This window comes from Canis aureus, chromosome 23 (genome assembly GCF_053574225.1).
Source record: "Canis aureus isolate CA01 chromosome 23, VMU_Caureus_v.1.0, whole genome shotgun sequence".
Lineage (NCBI taxonomy): Eukaryota > Metazoa > Chordata > Mammalia > Carnivora > Canidae > Canis > Canis aureus.
Genome location: NC_135633.1, coordinates 49,400,811 through 49,427,489, shown reverse-complemented (window position 1 = coordinate 49,427,489; position 26,679 = coordinate 49,400,811). Strand labels below are relative to the sequence as shown.

The window sequence follows — 26,679 nt, the reverse complement described above, 5'->3', positions numbered from 1 at the left end:
AGTACTGGAAGTCTTAGCCACAGCAATCAGATAACAAAAAGAAATAAAAAGACATCCAAAATTGGTAAGCAGGAAGTAAAACTCTCACTGTATCCAGATGACGTGATATTGTATGTAGAAAAAACAAAAGATTCCACCAAAAAAACTGCTGGAACTGATAAATGAGTTGAGTAAAGCCCCAGGATACAAAATCAATGTACAGAAATATGTTGTATTTCTATACACCAATAGTGAAGTAGCAGAAAGAGAAATAAAGAAAACAATATCATTTACAAGTGAACCAAAAACAAATAAACTACCTAGGAATAAATCTAACCAAAGAGGTAAAAGACTTGTACTCTGAAAACTATAAAACACAGATGAAAGAAATTGAAGATGACACACAAAAAATGGAAAGACATTTTATGCCTATGGATTGGAAGAAGAAATATTGTTAAAATGTCTGTACTTCTTAAGCAATGTACACATTTAATGCAACCCCTTTCAAAACACCAATAGAATTGTTTACAGAGTTACAAAACAAAAAAACAAAAAAACAAAAAACTTCCAAAATATGTATGAAACCACAAAAGACACTGAATAACCGATTTGGAAAAAGAAAAGCAAGGTGTCTGGGTGACTCAATCTGTTGAGCCTCTGCCTTTGGCTCAGATCATGATCCCAGGGTCCAGGGGTTGAGCCCTGCATCAGGCTTCCAGCTCAACAAGGGGTCTGCTTCTCCTTCTCCCCTTGCTCATGCTATTCCCTCACTCACTCTCCCTCAAATAAATGAATAAAATATTAAAAAAAATAAAAAGAAAAGAAAAGCTGGAGATATCACAATTTCAGTCTTCAAGTTATATTACAAAGCTGTAGGAAGCAAAACAGTATGGTACTGGCACAAAAACAGACACATAGATCAATGTAACAGGATAGAGAATCCAGATATACACCTGTAACCATATGGCCAATTAATATTTGACAGAGTAAGAAAGAATATCTAACAGAAAAAAAAGGGTCTTCAACAAATGATTTTGTAAAAACTGGACAGCAATATGCAAAAGAATGAAACTGGAACACTTTCTCACACCATACACAAAAATACATTCAAAATGTATTAAAGGCCTAAGTGTGAGACAGTAAACCATTAAATTCTAATGGAGAACACAGGCAGTGATTTCTTTGGCATTGGCTATTAGCAACTTTTTCTAGATATGTCTCCTGAAGCAAGGAAAATAAAAGCAAAAATAAACAGGACTATATCAAAATAAAAAGCTTCTGCATAGCAAAGGAAATAATCATCAAAACTAAAAAGTTACATATGGAATGGGAGAAGATATTTGCAAATTATATATTCAATAAAGGGTTAGTATCCAAAATACATAAAAAGCTTATGAAACTCAACAAGGAAAAAACAACCCAATTTAAAATGGGTAGAAGACATGAACAGGAGGGAGTGGGCAAGACGGCGGAAGAGTAGGGTCCCCAAGTCACCTGTCCCCACCTAATTACCTAGATAACCTTCAAATCACCCTGAAAACCTATGAATTTGGTCTGAGATTTAAAAAGAGAACAGCTGGAATGCTAAAGTGAGAAGAGTTCACGCTTCTATCAAGGTAGGAAGACGGAAAAAAAATAAATAAAAAAGCATCCAAGGGGGAGGCGTCCTGCGAGGAGCCGGGCTGAGGCCGGGGCGAGTGTCCCCAGGACAGGAGAGCCCCGTCCCGGAGGAGCAGGAGCTGCACCGACCTTCCCGGGGGAAAGGGGCTCGCGGGGAGGTGGAGCAGGACCCAGGAGGGCGGGGATGCCCTCGGGCTCCCGGGGACACTGACAGGCACCTGCGCCCCGGGAGAGCGCCCCGAGCTCCCTAAGGGCTGCAGCGCGCACGGGGGACCCGGAGCAGCTCGGGGGGCTCGGGGGCGGCTCCGCGGAGGGGGCTGCGGGGGGGAGCAGCTCGGGGGGCTCGGGGGCGGCTCCGCGGAGGGGGCTGCGGGGCGGGGGCAGCTCGGGGGGCTCGGGGGCGGCTCCGCGGAGGGGGCTGCGGGGCGGGAGCAGCTCGGAGGGCTCGGGGGCGGCTCCGCGGAGGGGGCTGCGGGGCGGGAGCGCGAAACCAACAGCACAGACCCCGGAGCCCAGGGCGCCGGGACACAGACCAGGATCCGGCCTCCCCCGGGACAGGCAGAGGCCGGGAGGGCCCAGGACAGCGAGGACGCTCCTGCCCCAGCTGAGCAGATCAGCGGCCCCGCCCGGAGCCTCCAGGCCCTGCAGACGGAGAGCTCCGGAGTTCCTTCGGGGGCTGACTCCAGGGCTGCAGAGCTGGCCCCGCCACTGCGGTTGTTCCTCCTGGGGCCTCACGGGGTAAAAAGCCCCCACTGAGCCTCACAGCGGCCTCATCAGATAAACAGGATAAACAACCCCCACTGAGCTGTGCACCAGGCAGGTACACACACCTCAGAATCAGCACAGCAGGCTGATCCCCCAGAAGACCAGCTAGAAGGACAGGGGAAAAGCAAGCTATTGACCAAGCAGCACCGGAAAGTTCCAAGGGAAGTCGAAGGATTTACAGTATGTAGAATCAGAGGATACTCCCCCCATGTTTTTTCTTTTCTATCCCCCCCTTTTTTTTCTTCTTCCTTTTTTTTTTTTTTTTTCTTTTTTCTCTTCTCTTTTTCTCTTTTTCCCAATACAACTTGTTTTTGGCCACTCTGCACTGAGCAAAATGACTAGAAGGAAAAACTCACCTCAAAAGAAGGAATCAGAAACAGTCTTTCCCACAGAGTAACAAAATTTGGACTACAATTCAATGTCAGAAAGCCAATTCAGAAGCACTATTATAAAGTTACTGGTGGCTCTAGAAAAAAGCATAAAGGATTCAAGAGACTTTATGATGGCAGAATTTAGATCTAATTAGGCAGAAATTAAAAATTCATTAAATGAGGTGCAATCCATACTAGAGGTCCTAATGACGAGGGTTAATGAGGTAGAAGAACGAGTGAGTGACATAGAAGACAAGTTGATGGCAAGGAAACTGAGGAAAAAGAGAAAAACAATTAAAAGATCATGAGGATAGGTTAAGGGAAATAAATGACAGCCTCAGAAGGAAAAATGTCTATTTAATTCAGGTTCCTGAGGGCACCGAAAGGGACAGAGGTCCAGAATATGTATTTGAACAAATCATAGATGAGAACTCTCCTAACTTGGGAAGGGAAACAGGCATTCAGATCCAGAAGCTAGAGAGATCTCCCCCTAAAATCAATAAAAATCGCTCAACACCTTGACATTTAATAGTGAAACTTGCAAATTCCAAAGATAAAGAGAAGATCCTTAAAGCAGCAAGAGACAAGAAATCTCTAACTGTTATGGGGAGAAATATTAGATTAATAGCAGACCTCTCCACAGAGACCTGGCAGGCCAGAAAGGGCTGGCAGGATATATTCAGGGTCCTAAATGAGAAGAATATGCAGCCAAGAATACTTTACCCAGCAAGGCTCTCATTCAGAATGGAAGGAGAGATAAAGAGCTTCCAAGATAGGCAGAAACTGAAAGAATATATGACCACCAAGCCAGCTCTGCAAGAAATACACAGGGGGACTCTGTAATAGAAAAAGGAAGTCCAAGGGAACAATCCACAAAGACAAGGACTGACTAGGTATCATGATGACACTAAATTCATATCTTTCAATAGTAACTCTGAACGTGAACGGGCTTAATGACCCCATCAAAAGGCGTAGGGTTTCAGACTGGGTAAAAAAGCAAGACCCATCTATTTGCTGTCTACAAGAGACTCATTTTAGACCTAAGCACACCTACAGACTGAAAATAAAAGGTTTGAGAACCATTTACCGTTCAAATAGTCCTCAAAAGCAGGGGTAGCCATCCTTATATCAGATAAAATAAGTTTATCCTGAAGACTGCAAAGAGATGAAGAGGGACACTATCATACTTAAAGGATCTATCCAACGAGAGGCCCTAACAATCATCAAAATATTTATGCCCCGAATGTGGGAGCTGCCAAGTATATCAATTAATTAATAACCAAAGTTAAGACATACTTAGATAATAATACACTTATACTTGGTGACTTGAATGTAGCGCTTCCTACAATTGACAGATCTACTAAGCACAACCTCTGCAAAGAAACAAGAGCTTTAAATGATACACTGGACGAGATGGATTTCACAGATATTTACAGAACTTTACATCCAAAGCAACTGAAAACACATTCTTCTCAAGTGCATATGGAACTTTCTCCAGAATAGACCACATACTGGGTCACAAATCAGATCTTAATCGAAACCAAACAGATTAACAAAACCAGGAGTTGGTTCTTTGAAAGAATTAATAAGAGAGATAAATCATTAGCCAACCTTATTAAAAAGAAGAGAGAAAAGACTCAAATTAATAAAATCATGAATGAGAAATGAGAGATCACTACCAACACCAAGGAAATACAAACGATCTTAAAAACTTACTATGAGCCGCTTTACGCCAATAAATTAGGCAATCCAGAAGAAATGGACACATTTCTGGAAAACCACAAACTACCAAAACTGGAACTAGAAGAAATAGAAAACCTGAACAGGCTGATAACGAGGGAGGAAATTGAAGCAGTCATCAAAAATGTCCCAAGACACAAAAGTCCAGGGCCAGATGGCTTCCCAGGGGAATTCTATCAAACGTTTAAAGAAGAAACCATACCTATTCTATTAAAGCTGTTTGGAAAAATAGAAAGAGATGAAATACTTCCAAACTCGTTCTATGAGGCCAGCATCACCTTAATTTCAAACCAAAGACCCCACCAAAAAGGAGAATTATAGACCAATATCTCTGATGAACATGGATGCAAAAATTCTCAACAAGATACTAACCAATAGGATCCAACAATACATTAAGAAGATTATTCACCATGACCAAGTGGGATTTATCCCCAGGATACGGTTGGTTCAACCTTTGTAAAGCAATCAACCTGATTGATCATATCAGCAAGAGAAAAACCAAGAACCATATGATCCTCTCAAAAGATGCAGAGAAAGCATTTGACAAAATACAGCATCCATTCCTGATCAAAACTATTCAGAGCGTAGGGTTAGAGGGAACATTCCTCAACATCTTAAAAGCCATCTACGAAAAGCCCACAGCAAATATCATTCTCAATGGGGAAGCACTGGGAGCCTTTCCCCTAAGATCAGGAACAAGACAGGGATGTCCACTCTCACCACTGCTATTCAACATAGTACTAGAAGTCCTAGCCTCAGCAATCAGGCAACAAAAAGAAATAAAAGGCATTCAAATTGGCAAAGAAGTCAAACTCTCCCCCTTTGCAGATGACATGATACTGTACACAGAAAACCCAAAAGACTCCACTCCAGGATTGCTGGCACTCATCAGCAATTTGGAAGTGTGGCAGGATACAAAATCAATGCCCAGAAATCAGTGGCATTTCTATACACTAACAATGAGACTGAAGAAAGAGAAATTAAGGAGTCAATCCCATTTACAATTGCACCCAAAATCATAAGATATTTAGGAATAAACCTAACCAAAGAGGTAAAGGATCTATACCCTAAAAACTAAAGAACACTTCTGAAAGAAATTGAGGAAGACTCATGAGATGGAAAAATATTCCATCAAGGATTGGAAGAATTAATATTGTGAAAATATCAATGCTACCCAGGGCAGTTTACACATTTAACGCAATCCCTATCAAAATACCATGAACTTTCTTCAGAGAGTTGGAACAAATCATCTAGGATTTGTGTGGAATCAGAAAAGACCCCAAATAGCCAGGGGAATATTAAAAAAGAAAACCATAGCTGGGGGCATCACAATGCCAGATTTCAGGTTGTACTACAAAGCTGTGGTCATCAAGACAGTGTGGTACTGGCACAAAAACAGACACATAGACCAGTGGAACAGAATAGAGAATCTAGAAGTGGACCCTCAATTTTTGGTAAACTAATATTCGACAAAGGAGGAAAGACTATCCACTGGAAGAAAGACAGCCTCTTCAATAAATGGTGCTGGGAAAATTGGACATCCACGTGCAGAAGAATGAAACTAGACCATTCTCTTACACCATACACAAAGATAAACTCAAAATGGATGAAAGATCTAAATGTGAGACAAGATTCCATCAAAATCCTAGAGGAGAACACAAGAACACCCTTTTTGAACTCGGCCACAGTAACTTCTTGCAAGATTCATCCACGAATGCAAAAGAAACAAAAGCAAAAATGAATTATTGGGACTTCATCAAGATAGAAGCTTTTGCACAGCAAAGGATACAGGCAACAAAACTAAAAGACAACCTACAGAATGGGAGAAGATATTTGCAAATGACGTATCAGATAAAGGGCTAGTTTCCAAGATCTATAAAGAACTTATTAAACTCAACACCCAGGAAATAAACAGTCCAGTCATGAAATGAGTAAGACATGAACAGAAATCTCACGGAGGAAGACACAGACATGGCCAACAAGCACATGAGAAAATGCTCCACATCACTTGCCATCAGGGAAATACAAATCAAAACCACAATGAGATCCCACCTCACACCAGTGAGAATGGGGAAAAATAACAAGGCAGGAAACAACAAATGTTGGAGAGGATGTGGAGAAAGGGGAACCGTCCTGCACTGTTGGTGGGAATGTGAACTGGTGCAGCCACTCTGGAAAACTGTGTGGAGGTTCCTCAAAGAGTGAAAAATAGACCTGCCTTACGACCCAGCAATTGCACTGCTGGGGATTTACCCCAAAGATACAGATGCAGTACAACCCTGGGACACCTGCACCCTAATGTTTATAGTAGCAATGTCCACAATATCCAAACTGTGGAAGGAGCCTCGGTGTCCATCGAAAGATGAATGGATAAAGAAGATGTGGTATATGTATGCAATGGAATATTACTCAGCCATTAGAACTGACAAATACCCACCATTTGCTTAGACATGGAAGGAACTGGAGGGTATTATGCTGAGTGAAATAAGTCAATCAGAGAAGGACAATCATTATATGGTCTCATTCATTTTGGGGAATATAAAAAAATATTGAAAGGGAATAAAAAAGAAAGGAGAGAAAATGAGTGGGAAATATCAGTTAGGGTGACAGAACATGAGAGACTCCTAACTCTGGGGAACGAACAAGGGGTGGTGGAAAGGGAGGTGGGCAGGGTTTGGGGGTGACTATGTGACGGGCACTGAGGGGGCACTTGATTGGATGATCACTGGGTGTTATGCATTTGTTGGCAAATTGAACTCCAATTAAAAATAAATAAATAAAATTTGTTTGAAATAATAAAAAAAAGACATGAACAGACATTTCTCCAAAGACATTCAGATGGCCAATAGACATGTGAAAAGATATTCATCATCACTTATCATCAGGGGAATGCAAATCAAAATTACCATGAGATATCATCTCACACCTGACACAATAGTTAAAATAAAAAACATGAGAAACTACAGAAACTATTGTGTTGATGACAATATGGAGAAATGGAAAAGAACCCATTTGCAGTGTCCATGGGAATGCAAATTGGTGCCACCACTCTGAAAAATGTGGGTGTTCCTTGAAATATTAAAAATAGAACTACCGGTTATCCCTGGGTGGCTCAGCGGTCTGGCGCCTGCCTTTGGCCCAGGGCACAATCCTGGAGTCCCGCGTTTTGAGTCCCGCATCGGGCTCCCGGCATGGAGCCTGCTTCTCCCTCCTCCTCTGTCTCTGCCTCTCTCTCTCTATGTGTATCATGAATAAATAAATAAATAAATCTTAAAAAAAGAACTACCTTGCAATACAGCAATCACACTACTTACTCAACCATAAAAATGAAATGTCGTTTGCAAGGACATGGATAGAGGTAGAGAGTGTGAAATAAGTCAGACAGAGAAAGACAAATGCCATATGATTTCACTTATATCTGTAATTAAGAAACAAAAACGTAGAGGAATAAATGAGAGATTCGAAGCAAGAAACAGACATTGAATTATAGAGAACAATCTGATAGTTACCAGAGTAGACTATGGGTTAAACAGGTGATGGAAGTTAAGGAACACAGTTGCTGTGATGACACAGGGTGATTTAGGGCACTGTTGAATTAATGTATTGTAAAACTGAACATAATATAGCACTAGTATGTTAACTAAAATTAAAACTTAAATATTTATCTGATATTAACATTTCATTTTTACAAGCCATATTTCCAAAGGTGAAATATCATTTTAAGGTTATAAAATCAAGAGTAGAAGTGTAACAGAGATAGCACTTGCATAAGCAATATTATATGAAAATCAGCAACTATAGTTAATACTGAATTTTAAGGAAATCTTTAATTTGTGAAAATAGTTATAAGTGTTTTTCACATGTTAAAATCCATTGTACTTTATTATATAATACAGAATTAAAATGCAAGGGAAAATCTATATTTTATATATTTGGAAATACATCTTCATAAATTGAACTACACCTACATTTCTTCCCCAGAGACCAGACAGTCAATATTTTGCTGTTAGATGGTATCAAAAAACAATAGGAACTTTCTTGAAGCCCAATTCTGTAAAATAGTACTGAAGGACCCCACAGAAGTTTCAAGATTATTGCACTGGGAAGCAAGTTCTCATCAATAAGTCTCTGTAAGCCTCATGGTCCTTACAAGCAAAATCACAAGAATACTATTTAAGGTGAGGGTTATTCCCATTATGAGTTTTGAAAGGAGGTAAACTGCCACCTAGCAAGTTTTCCCTGGCACAAAATAAATAGATATTAGATTAATTTTTTTCCTTCCCTCCTTCTTTCCTTCCTAATCTCCAGAGTGCCAAATACTTTACACTTTAAGTTTTGTGCCTGTATCATAATAGCTAAACAGTTTCCTTCAACTTCTTCCTTCACCCTATTCCATCATGGCAGAGAAGTATGGCAGCAAATGGCAACAGAAACACAGTGCACCTGGGGCAAATTACTGTCAGGTTAATTGGCATGCAGTGACAGGAGTAATTAAAGGGAAGTGTGCCTAAATCTCTCTGTCATTCTTAGTAGGGGTTAGGTACACAAAAGACTATGAAGTAATTTATACAGGGCAAGCTACAATAAACGTTGTAGAAGTCTGAATTGTACCTTGGGCACTGATATCCATATCTGGGCCTGATTGTGAAATAAGTAGTATATAGATAAGGAGATGTGCAAGAGGAATATCTAAGAAACGTTGTTTATGACATAAATAATACCTAAGTTATCATAGAATATAAAATTCGTTCCAGGGAGCACAGCTTGGACCCTGTAATATTCAAAATCGGTTAATGGCAATATGGTTCTGATAATAGATCAATTCAGGACAGAACTTTGGCAGAACCCAGAGCTCGATGGAGTTATGGAAGAGTGTTCAGCTCTAAAAGAGAGTCTGAAGGTTTAACCAAAGTAGACTGAACAAATCCACATGCCTGTAACGTATTGGGAAGCAATGCTGAAGCATGCATGGTAATGGGATGGATAGAACCTACATTATCTGATGTTTTGTTTTGTTTTGTTCTGATCATCTTAATCATTTAAAATGTATAGTTTAGTAGTGTTAATATATTTAATATATTAAATATTAATTAATTACTAAATATTAATTAATTAATATTAATTAATTAATAGTGTTAATATATTCATTGTTGTGAAACCAGTCTTTAGAATCCTTAGAATCTGCGAATCTGAAATTCTATCCCATTAAATAATCCTTTCTCTTCTCTCTGTAGCCCCTAATAACTGCCATTCTACTTTCTGTTTCCATGAATTAGATTACTTTAGATCCCATATAAGTGGAATCATATAGTATTTGTCCTTTTGTGACTAGCTTATTTCATTTAACATAACGTCTTCAAAGTTCATCCATATTGTAACACGTAATAGGATTTACTTTTTTAAGGTTGGCTAATATTCCACTATATGTACATAGCACATTTTGTTTTTAATTGGGTCATTTATCTTTTTATTATTTTTCAATTTTTAAATTTTTAAATTTAAATTCCAATTAGTTAACATACAGTGCAATATTCATTTCAGACTTATTTATTTATTTAAGAGAGAAACAGTGAATGGGGTAGAGGTAGAGGGAGAGAATCTCAAGCAGAATCTCCACTGAGCATGGTGCCCCATGTGGCTCAATTTCATGAGATTGAAATCATGAAACTCATGATTCATGAGATCATGAGATCTACTACTCATGAGATCATGACCTAAGCTGAAATCTCAAGTCTGATGTTTGACCAACTGAGCCACCCATGCAGGTATCATCAGCTTAGTATAAGGGACAATACTAATGACTTTCTTGTTTGGAATGACTTTTTTTTTTTAACATCTCTCTATACTTATTTCAAATGCACATACTGGAACTTTTTGTTTTGTTTTGTTTTGTTTAAGATATAGTCATGTACTTAAAACTGGGCAAATTGTAATTCTTTACCTCTCCCTATATCCACATCCCTTGCAAAATGACTTTGCAAATTCATCTAATGAGAGTGCATTTCCTTACCCACTGTGTTGAGTTTGGCTAAGCAACTTGATTTAACCAGTGGAAAATGGGAGGATGGGATACTGTATGAGTTATGAAACTGGGAGACATTGTGTTTCTCCATTTGCCTGTTTACATTTTTGTCATATTCATGAGAAAAATCTGCTCCAGGTGCCCTGCTGATCCCAGAGGAATAAAGACATATGAAGCAGGCCTGCCATAGCAGAGACCAAATCCAGGTGAAATCAGCCTATATCAACTCAGTTGGAGTTGACCCCACAGACAATTGAGCATGAGATAAACTGGGTTTAAAAAAAAAACAAAAACATTATATTCCTAATGGCTGGTCATACAGTGTTATTGTAGCAATAACTGACACAAAAGCAATTTCTCATAAATTTTTATCATCATTTCAACTTTGAGTATAAAATTAAATGACCATTTAGCCTGCAAGGTTCACTTCATGTTTTATCTTACCCATTGTCATCAGCAGCATAAACATAATCCTATTCATCACACTTGAAACATAGGAATCAGATGGAAATTTGACTTCTTTCCTTCATTTATTTATCTGCAATTTATTGAAATTTTTTTGAAAATAATTTTTTATGTAATCTTTCTTGCTCAATCTCCAAAGCCAACACTCTACTACTAGATTCTCATCACTAAACTGTTATATTGGTGAACTTGGCCTTTATGCCCTGTTTTCTGTAATTTATCTTCCTTCTAATTATCACCAACATCAATAGCATCATCACTGATAATGTTTCTTGCCCTACTCTTTCCCTCTTTCTTTCATATATGCATATTTTCATAGGGATTTATTAAAAATATTAAACATTAACATCATAGATGATACAGAGAATACAAGCTAGAATATAACTGAGGCTATCTTCAAAATAACAAATAGTTTTATTTAAAGCTCTATATAATGTTGAGATAAAATTAGAAACAGTTCCAACAAAATAAAACTAACAAAAATAACAAATAAACAAAAAAAAACACCTCTCTCTTCAATAAGAAAGTCTAAATATTCTTTAGAGTAAAATTACTTACAAAAGAGCAAGTACTCTCCACTTTTCCCACTTTGTAGGGACAACAGTAATATTTTATAATACACAAAATATCCAACAAAAATATTAAGACGTATAAACCTTTGATAAAAAGCTATGTGTGTCTTTTATTTCTTTTTGCCAGTTAAATTTTTTCCAATGTCTTGATTTGTTTTACCTTTAAATGTTAATAAACATGATTAGAATATCCATAATCATGATAACCAGAGGCAGAGCATATATACTTTTAATCTTCTTATTTGGACTTTTACCCCTCCTAACTTGCCTGCAGTAGTATCCTCAGTTTATTGTACTTTATGATCATGCTGAGAAGACCAACCTCCTCAGAGTATTCAGAATTCTCTAATTCTCAGCCAATAAAGTTATTTACTCTCTATAAAGGCCCCGTATCTGATAAAATTATTTTTATACAATTCTATATCTAGTGTTTGCCAAAGTGTTAAATTTACGCTTTCAGATTTCATCATTATGGGGGGGGGGAGCTTAGGGTTTAAGCTAGTAAGTGCAATAATATGAAGTAGTGTAGAAGCAAATGAATACACAAGGTCAGCGAGATGATGTGGAAAAAAATCTTTAATTCTACGCTGAGAGACAAAGAAAGGCATCACAGAATGCTCAAAAGAAGGGGTAAAATTGATTTTGTCTTTACTACACATATTATTTCATTTATCCTACAATACTCACAGAATTATAATGATCTCTTCTTTAAAATTAGAAAGTAATAAATCAAATAAGTGAATCCTTGTTCTTAATATTAAGAAATTAAGTGATAAGGTTGAGTTTTGAACTTAAATCCCTTTGCCTTTAAGGGATCTTTTGAACTTAGATCCTTTGCCTTTAATGCAAAGCACTTTCTATTCTAAGCACTGGGAATGACAGGCTCAAAAGCAAAAAGAAGAAAAACACAAGTGTGGGTAAAGAGGGATAGAAATTCAGGATGATATTTGTGTGATGAAGGTGAAAAAAGGTTATTATTGCAGAATTTCTATGTTGTTCTTTTTAGATGCTTTTTATGTTCAGGATGTGATATCACCTGAAGAAAAGAAGAGGAAATACATCCAATTTTGATTTTCTGAATTTCATGTATTATTGAGTAGCTATATAAAAATGTTTGTAAGTTGAATTTCTATGTTCTGGACCTTAATTTCAACTAATTTATATTAGAGAATTTCAAGTTTAGAGGAATAAATTTTTGTTCAATATTAAATAGCTCCTAAGAGTTTGACATGAAATTAATAATTATTAAAATATTTATGCATTTTCTTATATAAGTACATATGCTTCCACTACCTATTTTAGTATCTTATATATTCTAAGTTTTTATTAGGAATTTTACAATTTCTGAGTGTATAGTAGTGTGGTCAAAGAACGTTGTAACACACTGGACCACATATCACTGAACAGATATATTCAGAGCATATCACCCTAAAGCAGCAGAATAGACATCTTTTTAGAGTGCACATAGAACGTTTTCCAGCATAGGGACGCCTGGGTGGCTCAGTGATTGAGCATCTGCCTTTGGCTCAGGGTGTGGTCCCAGAGACCTGGGATCAAGTCCCACATCGGACTCCCCTGCTTCTCACTTTGCCTATGTCTCTCTCTGTGTATCTCTCATGAATAAATAAATATAATCTTTTAAAAAGAACATTCTCCAAGATAGATCATATTGGAAAAAATCAGGCTTCACCATTGCACAAAGATTAAGTTCATAAAATATGTATTTTTAGACAACACTATGAAACTTGAAGTCAACTACAAGAAAAATATTAGAAGAACCACCTCCACAAATGGAGGTTAAAGAACATCCTACTTAAGAATGAATGAGTCAACCAGTAAATTAAAGAAGAAATAAAAAAATACATGGAAGCAAATAAAAATGAAAACCTGACAGTCCACAACCTTTCAGATGTAGCAAAGGCAGTCATAAGAAGGAAGTTTATAGCAATACAGGCCTACCTCAGGATGCAAGAAAAGTCTCAAATATACAAACTAACCTTATACATAAAGGAGCTGGAAAAAGACTGGCAAATAAAGCCTAAAACCAGCAGAAGAAGGGAAATAATTAAGACTAGAGCAAAAATAAATGATACAGAAATAAAAAAAAAAAACACAGTAGAACAGATCAACAAAAGTAGGAATTGATTCTTTAAAAGAATCAACAAAATTAATAAACCCCAAACAGATGTATCAAAAAGAAAAAGGACGCAAATAAATAAAATCATGAATGAAAGAGGAGAGATCAAAATCAATACTGTGAAAATATAACAATTATATGAGAATATTATGAGTAACCATATGCCAACAAATTCAGCAATCTGGAAGAAATGGAAAAATTCCTAGAAATGTATAAACTACCAAAACTGAAAAACAGGAAGAGACAGAAAATTTGCACAGACCCATCACCAGCAAAGAAACTGACTTAGGAATAAAAAAAAAAAAAATCTCCCAAAAAACAAGAGTTCAGGGCCAGATGCCCATGTTTGCCTTGTTTTTTTTTTTTTTTTAACTTTAAACAAATTTTTATTACACAAAGGTTGTCACATAATTGGATATTTTTCTACTTTGTACACAATTATTCTTGCTCTCCACAGAAAGGCTGCTTAACTTTTCATCTGGTGATGGCAAACACTAAAATCCTGCTTTTAACAGAGTAGTAGTAAAAATTCCTCAGTTATTTAAGTTTAAAGCAGTACATTGGTACATGGCTCTTGCACTCAGTTATCAGGAATGTACAAATGTCTTTTTATTCAAAAATACAAAATAAATTATCTGTAGGCATGGACAATGACAGCAGTAAACCATTATATGTTGTCAACTGAAACAAATAACTGATGGTTATAGCAATTTTCTTAAACATCAGCCAGCCTTTTCTTCAGTCATTTCCTTCAACTGACTTCTCTTAAGTTATGGTTGAGGAACACAGCCTTGAGCTTCCTCTGGCAAAGCACTATTCTAGGAATCAGAACATGCCACCTCCCATACCACCTCCCGTTCCATCCATTTCACCCATTCCTGGTCCTTCTCTTCTTTAGGAATTTCGGTGACTACAACTTCTGCCATAGTTAACAGAGAGACCGCTCCAGCAGCATCCAATAAAGCAGTTCTTACCACCTTAGTTGGATCAATGATTCCTTTTTCCACCATATTCACAGAATCTCCAAGCACAGCATCATAACCAACTTGTGAGGAACTCTGCATAATTTTCTCAACTATCAATGATCCTTCAACACCTGCATTCTTAGCAATGGTCATAACAGGAATTTTGAGTGTTCTCTTAATAATTTCAATACCAATTCTTTGATCTTCATTAGCTGGAGTTATTGAATCCAAGGCTGGAATGCACTGAAGCAGGGCACAACCCCCTCCCAGAACAATGCCTTCTTCAACAGCAGCTCTTGTGGCATTGAGGGCATCTGTAACTCTGTCTTTCTTTTCATTCACTTCAACATCAGTTGTCCCACCAACCTTCAACACAGCTACTCCATCTGAGAGTTTTGCCAGACGTTCATTCAGCTTTTCCTTTCATATTCACTAGTTGTGATATCTAACTGCTCAATGATTTCTTGAATACGTTTTTCAATTTGATCCTTGTCACTTTTTCCTTTTAAAAGCATGGCATCATCTTTGGCCACAATGCCCTCTCCAACTTGTCCTAAGTAATGAGGCTGAACATCTTCCAGATTTAGAGTCAATCCTTCTTCCCCAAACACTGCACCACCAGTAGCAATAGCCATATCTTTAAGCTGGTTCTTTCTATTGTCACCAAAACCTGGAGATTTGACTGCCACAACCTGAAGATCAACTTTTAGCCTATTTAAAACAAGTGTACTCAGAGCTTCTCCGTCAACATCTTCAGCAATTATGACCAATGGCTTACGATGAGCGTTGGCAATTTCAAGAGCAGGTACAATGGACTAGACACTAGAAATCTTCTTTTCACTCAATAGTACATAGGCATCTTGGAATTCACATTTCTGACCTTTTGATGTATTAATAAAGTATAGAGAAATATAACCTCGATCAAACTTCATGCCTTCAATAATTTCCAATTTATTATTCAGTGTTTTTCCATCCTTTACTGTGATGACACCCTTTCTTCCAACCTTTTTCATTTCATCAGAAATGATGTTGCCAACTTATCTCCATTTGCAGAAATCATAGTAACCTGAGCAATTTCTTCAGGGGTTGTCACGGGTTTAGACTGCTTCTTAAGTTCAGCGATTACAGCAACAACAGCTAACATCACAACTCTCCTGATTTCCACAGGATTAGCACCTTTGCTAATCATCTCAAAGACTTCCTTGGCAATAGAGCGTGCCAAGACAGTTCTAGTAGTGGTGCCATCCCCAGCCTCTTCGTTTGTGTTGTTAGCAACATCTTGAACAAGTTTATACCGATATTTTTAATAATTGTCTTTTAAGTCAATTGAAATTTTTTAATAAATTTATTTTTTATTGGTGTTCAATTTACCAACATACAGAATAACACCCAGTGCTCATCCCGTCAAGTGCCCCCCTCAGTGCCCGTCACCCATTCACCCCCGCCCCCCACCCTCGTCCCCTTCTACCACCCCTAGTTCGTTTCCCAGAGTCAGGAGTCTTCCATGTTCTGTCTCCCTTTCTGATATTTCCCACACATTTCTTATCCCTTCCCTTCTATTCCCTTTCACTATTATTTATATTCCCCAAATGAATGAGAACATATAATGTTTGTCCTTCTCCGATTGACTTACTTCACTCAGCATAATTCCTTCCAGTTCCATCCACATTGAAGCAAATGGTGGGTATTTGTCATTTCTAATGGCTGAGGAATATTCCATTGTATACATAGACCACATCTTCTTTATCCATTCATCTTTCGTTGGACACCGAGGCTCCTTCCACAGTTTGGCTATTGTGGCCATTGTTGCTATAAACATCGGGGTTCAGGTGTCCCTGCGTTTCATTGCATCTGTATCCTTGGGGTAAATCCCCAACAGTGCAATTGCTGGGTCGTAGGGCAGGTCTATTTTTAACTCTTTGAGGAACCTCCACACAGTTTTCCAGAGTGGCTGCACCAGTTCACATTCCCACCAACAGTGTAAGAGGGTTCCCTTTTCTACGCATCCTCTCCAACATTTGTGGTTTCCTGCCTTGTTAATTTTCCCCATTCTCACTGGTGTGAGGTGGTATTTCATTGTGGTTTTGATTTGTATTTCCCTGATGGCAAGTGATGCGGAGCATTTTCTCATGTGCTTGTTGGCCATGTCTGTGTCTTCCTCTGTGAGATTTCTCTTCATGTCTTTTGCCCATTTCATGATTGGATTGTTTGTTTCTTTGGTGTTGAGTTTAATAAGTTCTTTATAGATCTGGGAAACTAGCCCTTTATCTGATATGTCATTTGCAAATATCTTCTCCCATTCTGTAGGTTGTCTTTTAGTTTTGTTGACTGTATCCTTTGCTGTGCAAAAGCTTCTTATCTTGATGAAGTCCCAATAGTTCATTTTTGCTTTTGTTTCTTTTTGCCTTCGTGGATGTATCTTGCAAGAAGTTACTGTGGCTGAGTTCAAAAAGGGTGTTGCCTGTGTTCTCCTCTAGGATTTTGATGGACTCTTGTCTCACATTGAGATCTTTCATCCATTTTGAGTTTATCTTTGTGTCTGGTGCAAGAGAGTGGTCTAGTTTCATTCTTCTGCATGTGGATGTCCAATTTTCCCAGCACCATTTATTGAAGAGACTGTCTTTCTTCCAATGGATAGTCTTTCCTCCTTTATCGAATATTAGTTGACCATAAAGTTGAGGGTCCACTTCTGGATTCTCTATTCTGACTTTGCTACGGTCACACCATCCTTTGTTACTTTGGGACTTCCCCAACTCTGTTCAATAATCACTGTTCTTCCCTTTGGCCCCATAGTAATGGATACAGCATCGGCTAGGAGATCTACACCTTGAAGCATTAAGGCACAGGCATCGTCACCAAATTTTACATCCTTGGCATAGGCCCGAGTGAGATGAGGAGCCAGGGCTCTGGACACTGGCCTGATCTGGCGGAAGCCTGCAGGTAATCGAAGCATTTCTGCAGGACCGTGGCGGAGCATGCGGGCGGCGAGGCGGGCAGGCCGGCGGTGACTGAGGGGCAGAGCCCCATGTTTGCCTTCTATCAAACATTTAAAGAAGAGTTAATACCTGTTCTTCTGAAATTTTTCCAAAAAATAGAAATGGAAGGAAAATTTCCAAGCTCATTCTATAAGGCCAGCATTACCTGACTCCAAAACCAAAGAACCCCAATAAAAGGGATATAACTAGCCTATCCCTGATGAACATGGATACAAAAATTCTCAACAAGATACTAGCAAATCAAATTTAACAGTGCATTAAAAGAGTTATTCACCAGGATCAATGGGATTTATTCCTGGCCTGTGCTGCAGGGGTGGTTCAATATTTGCAAATCAATCAATGTGATACTCCACATTAATAAAAGAAAGGATAAGAACCATATGATCCTCTCAATAGATGCAGGAAAAGCATTTAGCAAAATACAGTATCCTTTCTTTTTTTTTTTTAAAGACTTTATTTACTTATGCATAAGAGACACACACACAGAAAGAGGTGGAGACATATGCAGAGGGAGAAGCAGTCTCTCTGTGGGATGCCTGATGCAGGACTCAATTCCAGGACCCCGGGATCACACCCTGAGCCAAAGGCAGATGCTTAACCACCGAGCTACCCAGGTGCCCCTACAGCAGCCTTTTTCTTTTTTTTTAACATTTTATTTATTTATTCATAGAGACACACAGAGTCAGAGGCAGAGACACAGGCAGAGGGAGAAGCAGGCTCCATGCAGGGAGCCCGATGTGGGACTCCATCCCGGGTCTCCGGGATCACGCCCTGGACTGAAGGCGGCGCTAAACCGCTGAGCCACCCGGGCTGCCCATATGGCAGTCTTTATTTATTAAAAAACCCACAAGAAAGTAGAGATAGAAGGAATAATATACCTCAATATCATAAGGGCCACGTATGAAAGACACACAGTTAATATCATCCTCACTGAGGAAAAACTGATGGCTTTTCCCCTAAGGTCAGAAGAATAACAGGGATGTACACTCTCACCATTGTTCAAAATGGTACTGGAAGTCCCAGTGTCAGTAATAAAACAAGAAATATAAGGCATCCAGATAGGCAAGGAAGAAATAAATCTTTCACTATTTGCAGATGAATTGATATTCTATTTTTAAAAGATTTTATTCATTTATTCATGAGAGACACACAGAGAGAGAGGGGCAGAGACACAGGCAGAGGGAGAAGCAGCCTCTATGCGGGGAGCCCGATGTGGGACTTGATCCCCGGTCTCCAGGATCACGCCCTGGGCTAAAGGAGGTGCTAAACCGCTGAGACACCTGGGCTGCCCTTGACTTGATATTTTATATAGAAATTCACAAGTCTCTACCAAATAATTACTAGAACTGATACAGGAATTTAGCAACATCTCAGGGTATACAATCAATATATAGAAGTATTTTGCAATTGTATATACCAATAATGAAGCAGGAGAAAGAGAAATGAAGGAATTGACCTCTTTTACAATTGCACCAAAATCCATATGATAACTAGGAGTAAACCTAACCAAAGAGGTAAAAAAAAAAAAAAAAAAAAACCTGTTTGCTGAAAACTACAAAACACTTATGAAAGAAATTAAAGAAGAAACAAATAAATGGAAAAACACTTGATGCTCATGTATTGGAAGAACAAATATTGTTAAAATGTCTGTACTACCCAATGCAATCTACACATTTAATGCAATCTTGATCAAAATAAAGTGAGATCTGGGAAACAAGCCTCAGATCTGTGGGAAAAGAACTCCACACCAGAGAGCAACCTGCAGATGAGACTCTGCCTGCTGGCCTTCTGGACGTGAGCTCCTAACCTTCTATGTAGGGGCTGGGCCTTGGAGGAGGCACCAAAGCTGGATTAACCACAACAGCTTTACCAACGTCAGTCTGTGTGTCTACTAGTACACTCTATTCACTATATTAATTTCTTAATAAATTTGTCAAAGCAAAAGAAATAATAATAATAATAACATCAGTATTTTTCACAGAGCTAAAACAAATACTAAAATTTGTATGGAACCAGAGAAGACTGCAAATAGCCAAAGTAATGTTGAAAAAGAAAAGCAAAGTAAGAGGCATCACAATCCCAGACTTAAAGCTGTATTACAAAGCCATAATTATCAAGACAGTGTGGTACCCTTGTAAAAACAGACACATAGATCAATCGAACAGAATAGAGAACCCAGGGCAGCCCCGGTGGCGGTGGCGCAGTGGTTTAGCGCCGCCTGCAGCCGGGGGTGTGATCCTGGAGACCAGGAATCGAGTCCCGCATCAGGCTCCCTGCATGGAGCCTGTTTCTCCCTCTGCCTCTCTCTCTCTCTCTCTCTCTGTGTATGTCTCTATGAATAAATAAATAAAAATATTAAAAAAAATAATAGAGAACCCAGAAATGGACCGTCAAATCTATGTATGGTCAACTAATCTTCAAAAAAGCAGGAAAGAACATACACTGGAAAGACAGTCTTTTCAACAAATAGTATTGGGGAAATTGGACAGCCACTTGCAGACAAAAGAAATTGAAGCTCTTTCTTACACCATACACAAAAATAAATTAGAAATAGATGAGAGACCAAAATATAGGACAGGAAACCATCAAAATCCTAGAGGAGAAAACAGCGACCTCTTTGACCTCAGCTGCAGCAAATTCTTTCTAGAGAGGATTCTAAAGGCAAAGGAAACAAAAGCAAAGGTGAACTACTGGGACCTCATAAAGATTAAAAAACAAACAAACAAAAAAGCTTCTACATGATGAAGGAAATAATCATAAAAACTAAAAGACAACCTACAGATATTTGCATGACATGGGATAAGGGGCTAGTATGCAAAAAATCTATAAAGAACATATCAAATTCAATACTGAAAACCAAAAAACGCAATCAAGAAATGGGCAGAAGACGTGAACAGATATTTCTCCAAAGAAGACATACAAATAATAATTACATATGTAATACATACATACATTCATACATATAAATGACTAAGAGACACATACAAAAAATGCTCTATGTCACTCAACATTAGGGAAATACAAATCAAAACCACAGTGAGATACCACATCACACCAGTGAGAATGGGGAAAATTAACAACTCAGGAAACAATAAATGTTGGAGAGAATGTGGAGAAAGGGGAACCCTCTTGCAGTGTTGGTTGGAATGCAGACGGGTGCAGCCACTCTGAAAAAACAGTGTGGATGTTTCTCAAGAAGTTAAATATAGTTACCCATGAACCAACAATTGTGCTATGCGGTATTTATTCAAAGGATATAAAGATTCTGACTCGAAGGGGCATTTGCACCCCATGTTTGTAGCAACATTATCATCAACAGCTAAATTATGGAAAGAGCCCCAATGTTCATTGACTGATGAATGAATAAAGAAGGCGTCATATTTATATACAATGGAATATTACTCAAACATCAGAAAGAATGAAATCTTGCCATTTGCAATGATGGAGCTGGAACTACAGTATATTATGCTAAGGAAAATTAGTCAGAGAGAGACAAATCCATATGAATTCACTCATATTTGAAGTTTAAGAAACAGGGATGCCTGAGTGGCTCAGTGGTTGAACATCTGCCTTTGGTCCAGGGCATGATCCTGAAGTTTCAGGATTGAGTCCTGCATTGGGCCCCCTGCATGAGGCCTGCTTCTCCCTCTGCCTGTGTCTCTGCCTCTCTCTCTCGCTCTCTGTCTCTCATGAATCAATCAATCTTAAAAATAAAAAGAAATTTAAAATTAATTTTAAAATTAATTAATTAATTAATTAATGTTCAGAGAGGGGAGAGGGGCAGAGGGAGAGAGAATTTCAAGTTGAGCATGGATCTGAGGCGGAACTTTATCCCAGGACCCTAGGATTACAAGCCGAGCTGAAACCAAGAGTCAGATGTTTAACTGACTACACTACCTATGTGCCCATATTTTTGTGAAATTTTTAAAATTAGTGTAAAATATACATAAGGTTTACAGCTCAATCATTTTTAATATATAAAACACTTATTAAATAATAATCTAGATCCAGATACAACATACCATTAGTATCTCAGAATTGTAATCCATTTTTAACTGATAAATATAAGCACTCTAGATTCTTGTTCATTCACGAACTAGAATTTGATAGATGCAGAAGTATATGACCAAAATCCAAACAGAAATTTATTTTTTTCAAGATTTTATTTATTTGAGAAAGAAAGCAAGAGAAAGAGAGAGAGTACAGAGGGAGAGGGAGAAACAGACTTCCCAATGAGCAAATATCCTGAAATAGGACACCTAACTGACTGAGCCACCCAGGTGCTCCTCCAAACAGAAATTTAAACAATTAACAGACAATTCATGGAAGAGGAAATTCCTTTTTTAAAAGATTTTATTTATTCATGAGAGAGAGAGAGGCAGAGACACAGGCAGAGGGAGAAGCAGGCTCATCACAGGGAGCTTGATGTGGGCCTTGATCCCGGGACTCCAGGGAGAATTGTTATAATAAAAGTGTTATATATAAAAGGAAAGTGATTCTATTTTTATTGTGGGGAAAACTGCACAATATCTCTACCACTTACAATGATCTCATTGCAATCTTCCATAATTTGCTACTAATTTAGTTCTATCTACTTTTAAATTTCTCAGAAAAGGTGTTTTATTTTGTTTTGTTTTGTTTTGTTTTAGATTGCACTATATCCTACAAATTTCTTTATTTACCATTTTTTTAAAAAACAGTTGTTCTCAAGTCTTTGTTTTCTTTCTTAACAAACTGTATCCTTTAGTAATTCTAATCCATTAGCCTTAGACTGGAGGCAGTGAATTTATTAATTTTATATTTTTAAAAATGTTTTACTTCACAATATTGAACCAAATTTAATTACAAAAACAAATCTAGGTACAAAAGCCAGTATATGGTTGTTTTGTTTTCCAATTTCTGCCATTATTGAAAAACTTTTGCATGTAATTTGCACCTTTTTATCTCATAGTATTAATCCTAAAAAAATAAACATTTCAGATTTGTAGTTTAATGGTTCTCTGCGTTCCTAAAATTAATCTACCTTTAGTTTATTGAATTTACCTCTTATAGAATTCTCATTAAAGTTTGGCTGGAGATTTTAATTCTATTGTCTTTTTTAACTTAATTTTATTTTCTTGAAAATTTTATCTATACTTTGGGTGATTTCCTCAAATAATTTTCCAATTTATGAATTCTTTCTTCGGCTCTTAATTCATTATGTCTAATAAGTGTTGAATACAAGAAAATACTTTGTTTATAATATTTTTTTAAATTGATTTTTCCTTTGCCAAATGACCTTATTCTTACTTTATTGGTTCTATTCAAATCATGTCTTCTATTAATTTTAATATATATTCTTTGTGAAGCTTGAATGGTCTATTTTTTTCACCTCTTAAAAGTGTGATATTTTAATTGTAAAATTCGTTCCCTTTAGAAACGTTTTCAATACATGATTTGATGCCATGGATTCTAATATAATTCTCATTAAATACTTTCTACTTGAATTACTTCAATTCTACTACTTACTTCAATTCTACTTCAATTTCATTTGCCTGTGTATGTGCTCATATATTTTGTCATTTCTTTTAATCTCAGAATTTCAGTGCCAAGAGGGCAACATGAAAAGTCCCAACATCTGTGTACAGTATGAGCTGGGGTTTCCACTTTTTAAATTATGACTCTTTTAAAACTCACAAATGAAGCTCAAGTCAAGGGCACATTACATGTTGCATTCTCAAACAAGAAGACAGAATTTTTCCAGTTCTATATTAGAGATAATTACTAATTATCTTATCTCTAATTGATAATTAGTAATTATCAATACTTCCTAATTCTTTGATTCATCGAAAAGACCAGTTATAGTTCCCTTGTACACACAAGGCCAATATCCTTGATTAGGGTCCCAATCCAATTTTAGGAACCTGAGTCCTAGAGAATATGAAGTGCACAATTTCCATACTTATCTAAGTCATTCAGTTTCAATTTCTACTTTTTGTTCTTTTTAGTCATTTTTCACTTTTGGTTCCTAGGGCTCTCTCTTTCTTAATCTTCAACTTTACTATATATTTAAAAATTACTTTTTATCCCAATTCACATGTTTATAGTGGAGATAGAGCTTGGTATAATAATCACTACTATATTGATGAGAAATCTGATGAGAATGTCTATCTATAGGAAACTTATAAAAAATTTCCTGAAGTACTCATTTTATAATACAACTATGCATATACTTATATCTTAATAAAATACATTTTTAAAAAGTTCTACTTAGAATTAAAGAGGTCTTCGAGTCTTCTTGACCAGATTGTTAATTTATTTTTCTTAAGTGTTACACATAGTTTATAATCATGTACGGTATACAAGTGCCAAAAGATATAAATGCCAGCAACATATGGATATTGTCATTTATGTTGGAGTTAACATTTTGGTGCTGCTACATGTACATCTGTTTATAGCAGATGCAACTTAATATTACTTTTAACTAAAATCCCCAGAAAAACAAATATAACAGTAAGTAAAAATCTGTCATTCTCTCTTCAGTATTTATACCAACAAGGGAATGTTCTTTTCAAATATAATATTTCCAAATGGCAGATTTAAATAAACATGTTTTTGCTAAATTTTATAAAATTGGATTTATTTAAACCTTGTTCAGTATCAGTTATTCATAATGTATATACCAATGCATCAAGTCTGAATGACAGAAATCTCATTTCTTTTTGTATAAGCATACCTCAAATACTATGGATTCAATTCCAGATGACTGTGATAAAATGAATATGGTAGTAAAACAAATTAAATGATTTTTTTGTTTTTCCTACATTATAATGTGATCTATTAAGTGTGTAATAGTTTTATTTTTAAAGTGTAGATACCTTAATTAAAAACATACTTGAGTGTTAAATGATACTAACCATCATCTGAGCTTTTAAGGATTCCTAATCGTTTTGTTGGCAGTAGGTCTTGCCTTGATGTTGATGGCTGCTAACTGATCAGGGTGTTGGTTGTTGAAGGCTGCAGAACTGTGGCAATTTCTTAGCATAAGGCAGTGGTAAAGTTTGGTATATAGATGACTTTTCCTTTCACTAAGATTTCTCTGTGGCATGAAATGGTGTTTGATAGCATTTTGCACAGAGTAGAACGTTTTTCAAAATTAGAGTTTATCTTTTCAAGCTCTGAGCTGCTTCATCAACTAAGTTTTTGTAATATTCTAAATCCTTTGTTGTCATTTCAATCATCTTCACCACATCTTCACCATGGGTAGAAAGAAAATCACTTTCTTTGCTCATCCATTAGAGGCAACCTCTCATCTGTTCAAGTTTTTTCATGAGAGTATATCAATTCAGTCACATCTTCAGGTTCTTTTTCTAATTCTAGTTATTCTGCTATTTCTACCACATTTCCAGTTATTTCCTTCACTGAAGTCTTGAATCCCTCAAAATCATCCATGAGGATTGGAATCAGCTTCTTCCAAACTCCTGTTAATGCTGGCATTATGACCTCTTCCCATGAATCACAAATGTTCTTAATGGCATCTAGAATGGTGAATCCTTTCCAGAATATTTTCAATTTACTTTTCCCAGATCTATCACAAGAATCACTATTTATGGTAGCTACAGTCTTATGAAATGTATTTCTTAAATAACAAAAATTGAAAGTCAAAATCGTTCCTTGATCTACAGGTTGCAGAATGAGTATTGTACTAGTAGGCATGAATACAACATTAGTCTCATTGGATATCTCTCTCTGAGTTTTTGTATGACCAGACACATTGTTTATAAGCAGTAATATTTGAAAGAAATTGCTTTTTCCTGAGCAGTAAGTCTCAAAAGTGAGCTGAAAATATTCAGTGAACCATGTTGTAAACAGATATGCTGTCATGTAGGCTTTGCTGTTCCATTTATTTATAGAACACTACAAAGTAGATTTAACCTAATTCTTAAGAGCCCTACTACTTTTGGCATGGTAAATGAGAATAGGCTTCAACTTAAATTCACTGGCTGCATTAACTCCTAACGAGAAGGTCATCCTGTTCTCTGAAACTTTGAAGCTAGGCATTGACTTCTCCTCTCTGACTATAAAACTCCTATATGGCATCTTCTTCCAATAGAAGACAGTTTCACCTACATTAAAAATCTCTTGTTTAGTGTAGCCTCTCTTACTAATTATCTTAGCTGTATCTTCTGGATAACTTCTTGCTACACCTTGCACTGTTATGTTAAGTCTTCTTTCCTTAAACCTCACGAAACAGTGTCTGCTCATTTCAAACTTTTCTTTTGCAGCTGTATCTCTTTTAGCCTTCATAGAATTGACAAAGTTAAGGCCATACTCTGGATTAGTCTTCAGCTTAAGGAAAAGCTGAGGATGGTTTGATCTTCTCCTCAGACAATGAAAACTTTTCCCATATCAGCAATAAAATTGTTTTGCTTTCTTATCATCCATCTCTAGAGCAGCACTTTTAATTTCCTTCAATAAATTTTTCCTTTGCATTCACTATTTGGTGAAAGGGACTTGGTTTTCAGCTTATCTCAGCTTTTGACATGCCTTCTTCACTAAGCTTAATCATTTCTAGCTTTGATTTAAAGTAAGAGATATGGGACTCTTCCTTTCACTTGAACATTTAGAGGCCATTGTGGGGTTATTAATTGGCCCAACTTCAATATGGTTGTGTGTCAGAAAATACAGGGACCCAAGGATAAGGACAGAGACAGAGGAATAGCTGGTTGGGGGAGCAGTCAGGACATACACAATATTTATCAATTAAGTTTGCTGTCTTATATGTACATGGGCCCACAAAACAGTTATAATAGCAACATCAAAGATCATTGATCACAGATCACCAGAAAAAAGATAATAATACTGAAAGAGTTTGAAATATCACAAGGATTGCCAAAATGTGTCACAGAGACACCTTTGATGTTGGAAAAATGATGCCAATACACCTGCTTGACACATTTGCCATAAACCTTCAATTTAGACAAAACAACAACAAAAAAACAAAACAAAAAAACAAAACCCAAAATAAACCTCAACATTTGCAAAGTATGATAAAGCAAAGCACAATA

The 26,679-nt window shown here is 37.1% G+C and overlaps 1 protein-coding gene and 1 pseudogene across 4 annotated transcripts in view; both read right to left on the bottom strand.

Moving 5' to 3' along the window:
- CNTN5 (contactin 5) overlaps positions 1–26,679 on the bottom strand; it is a 1,290,695-nt gene that overhangs the window by 1,108,866 nt on the left and 155,150 nt on the right. The window lies entirely within an intron of this gene.
- LOC144295518 (60 kDa heat shock protein, mitochondrial-like) lies at positions 14,497–17,629 on the bottom strand (annotated as a pseudogene).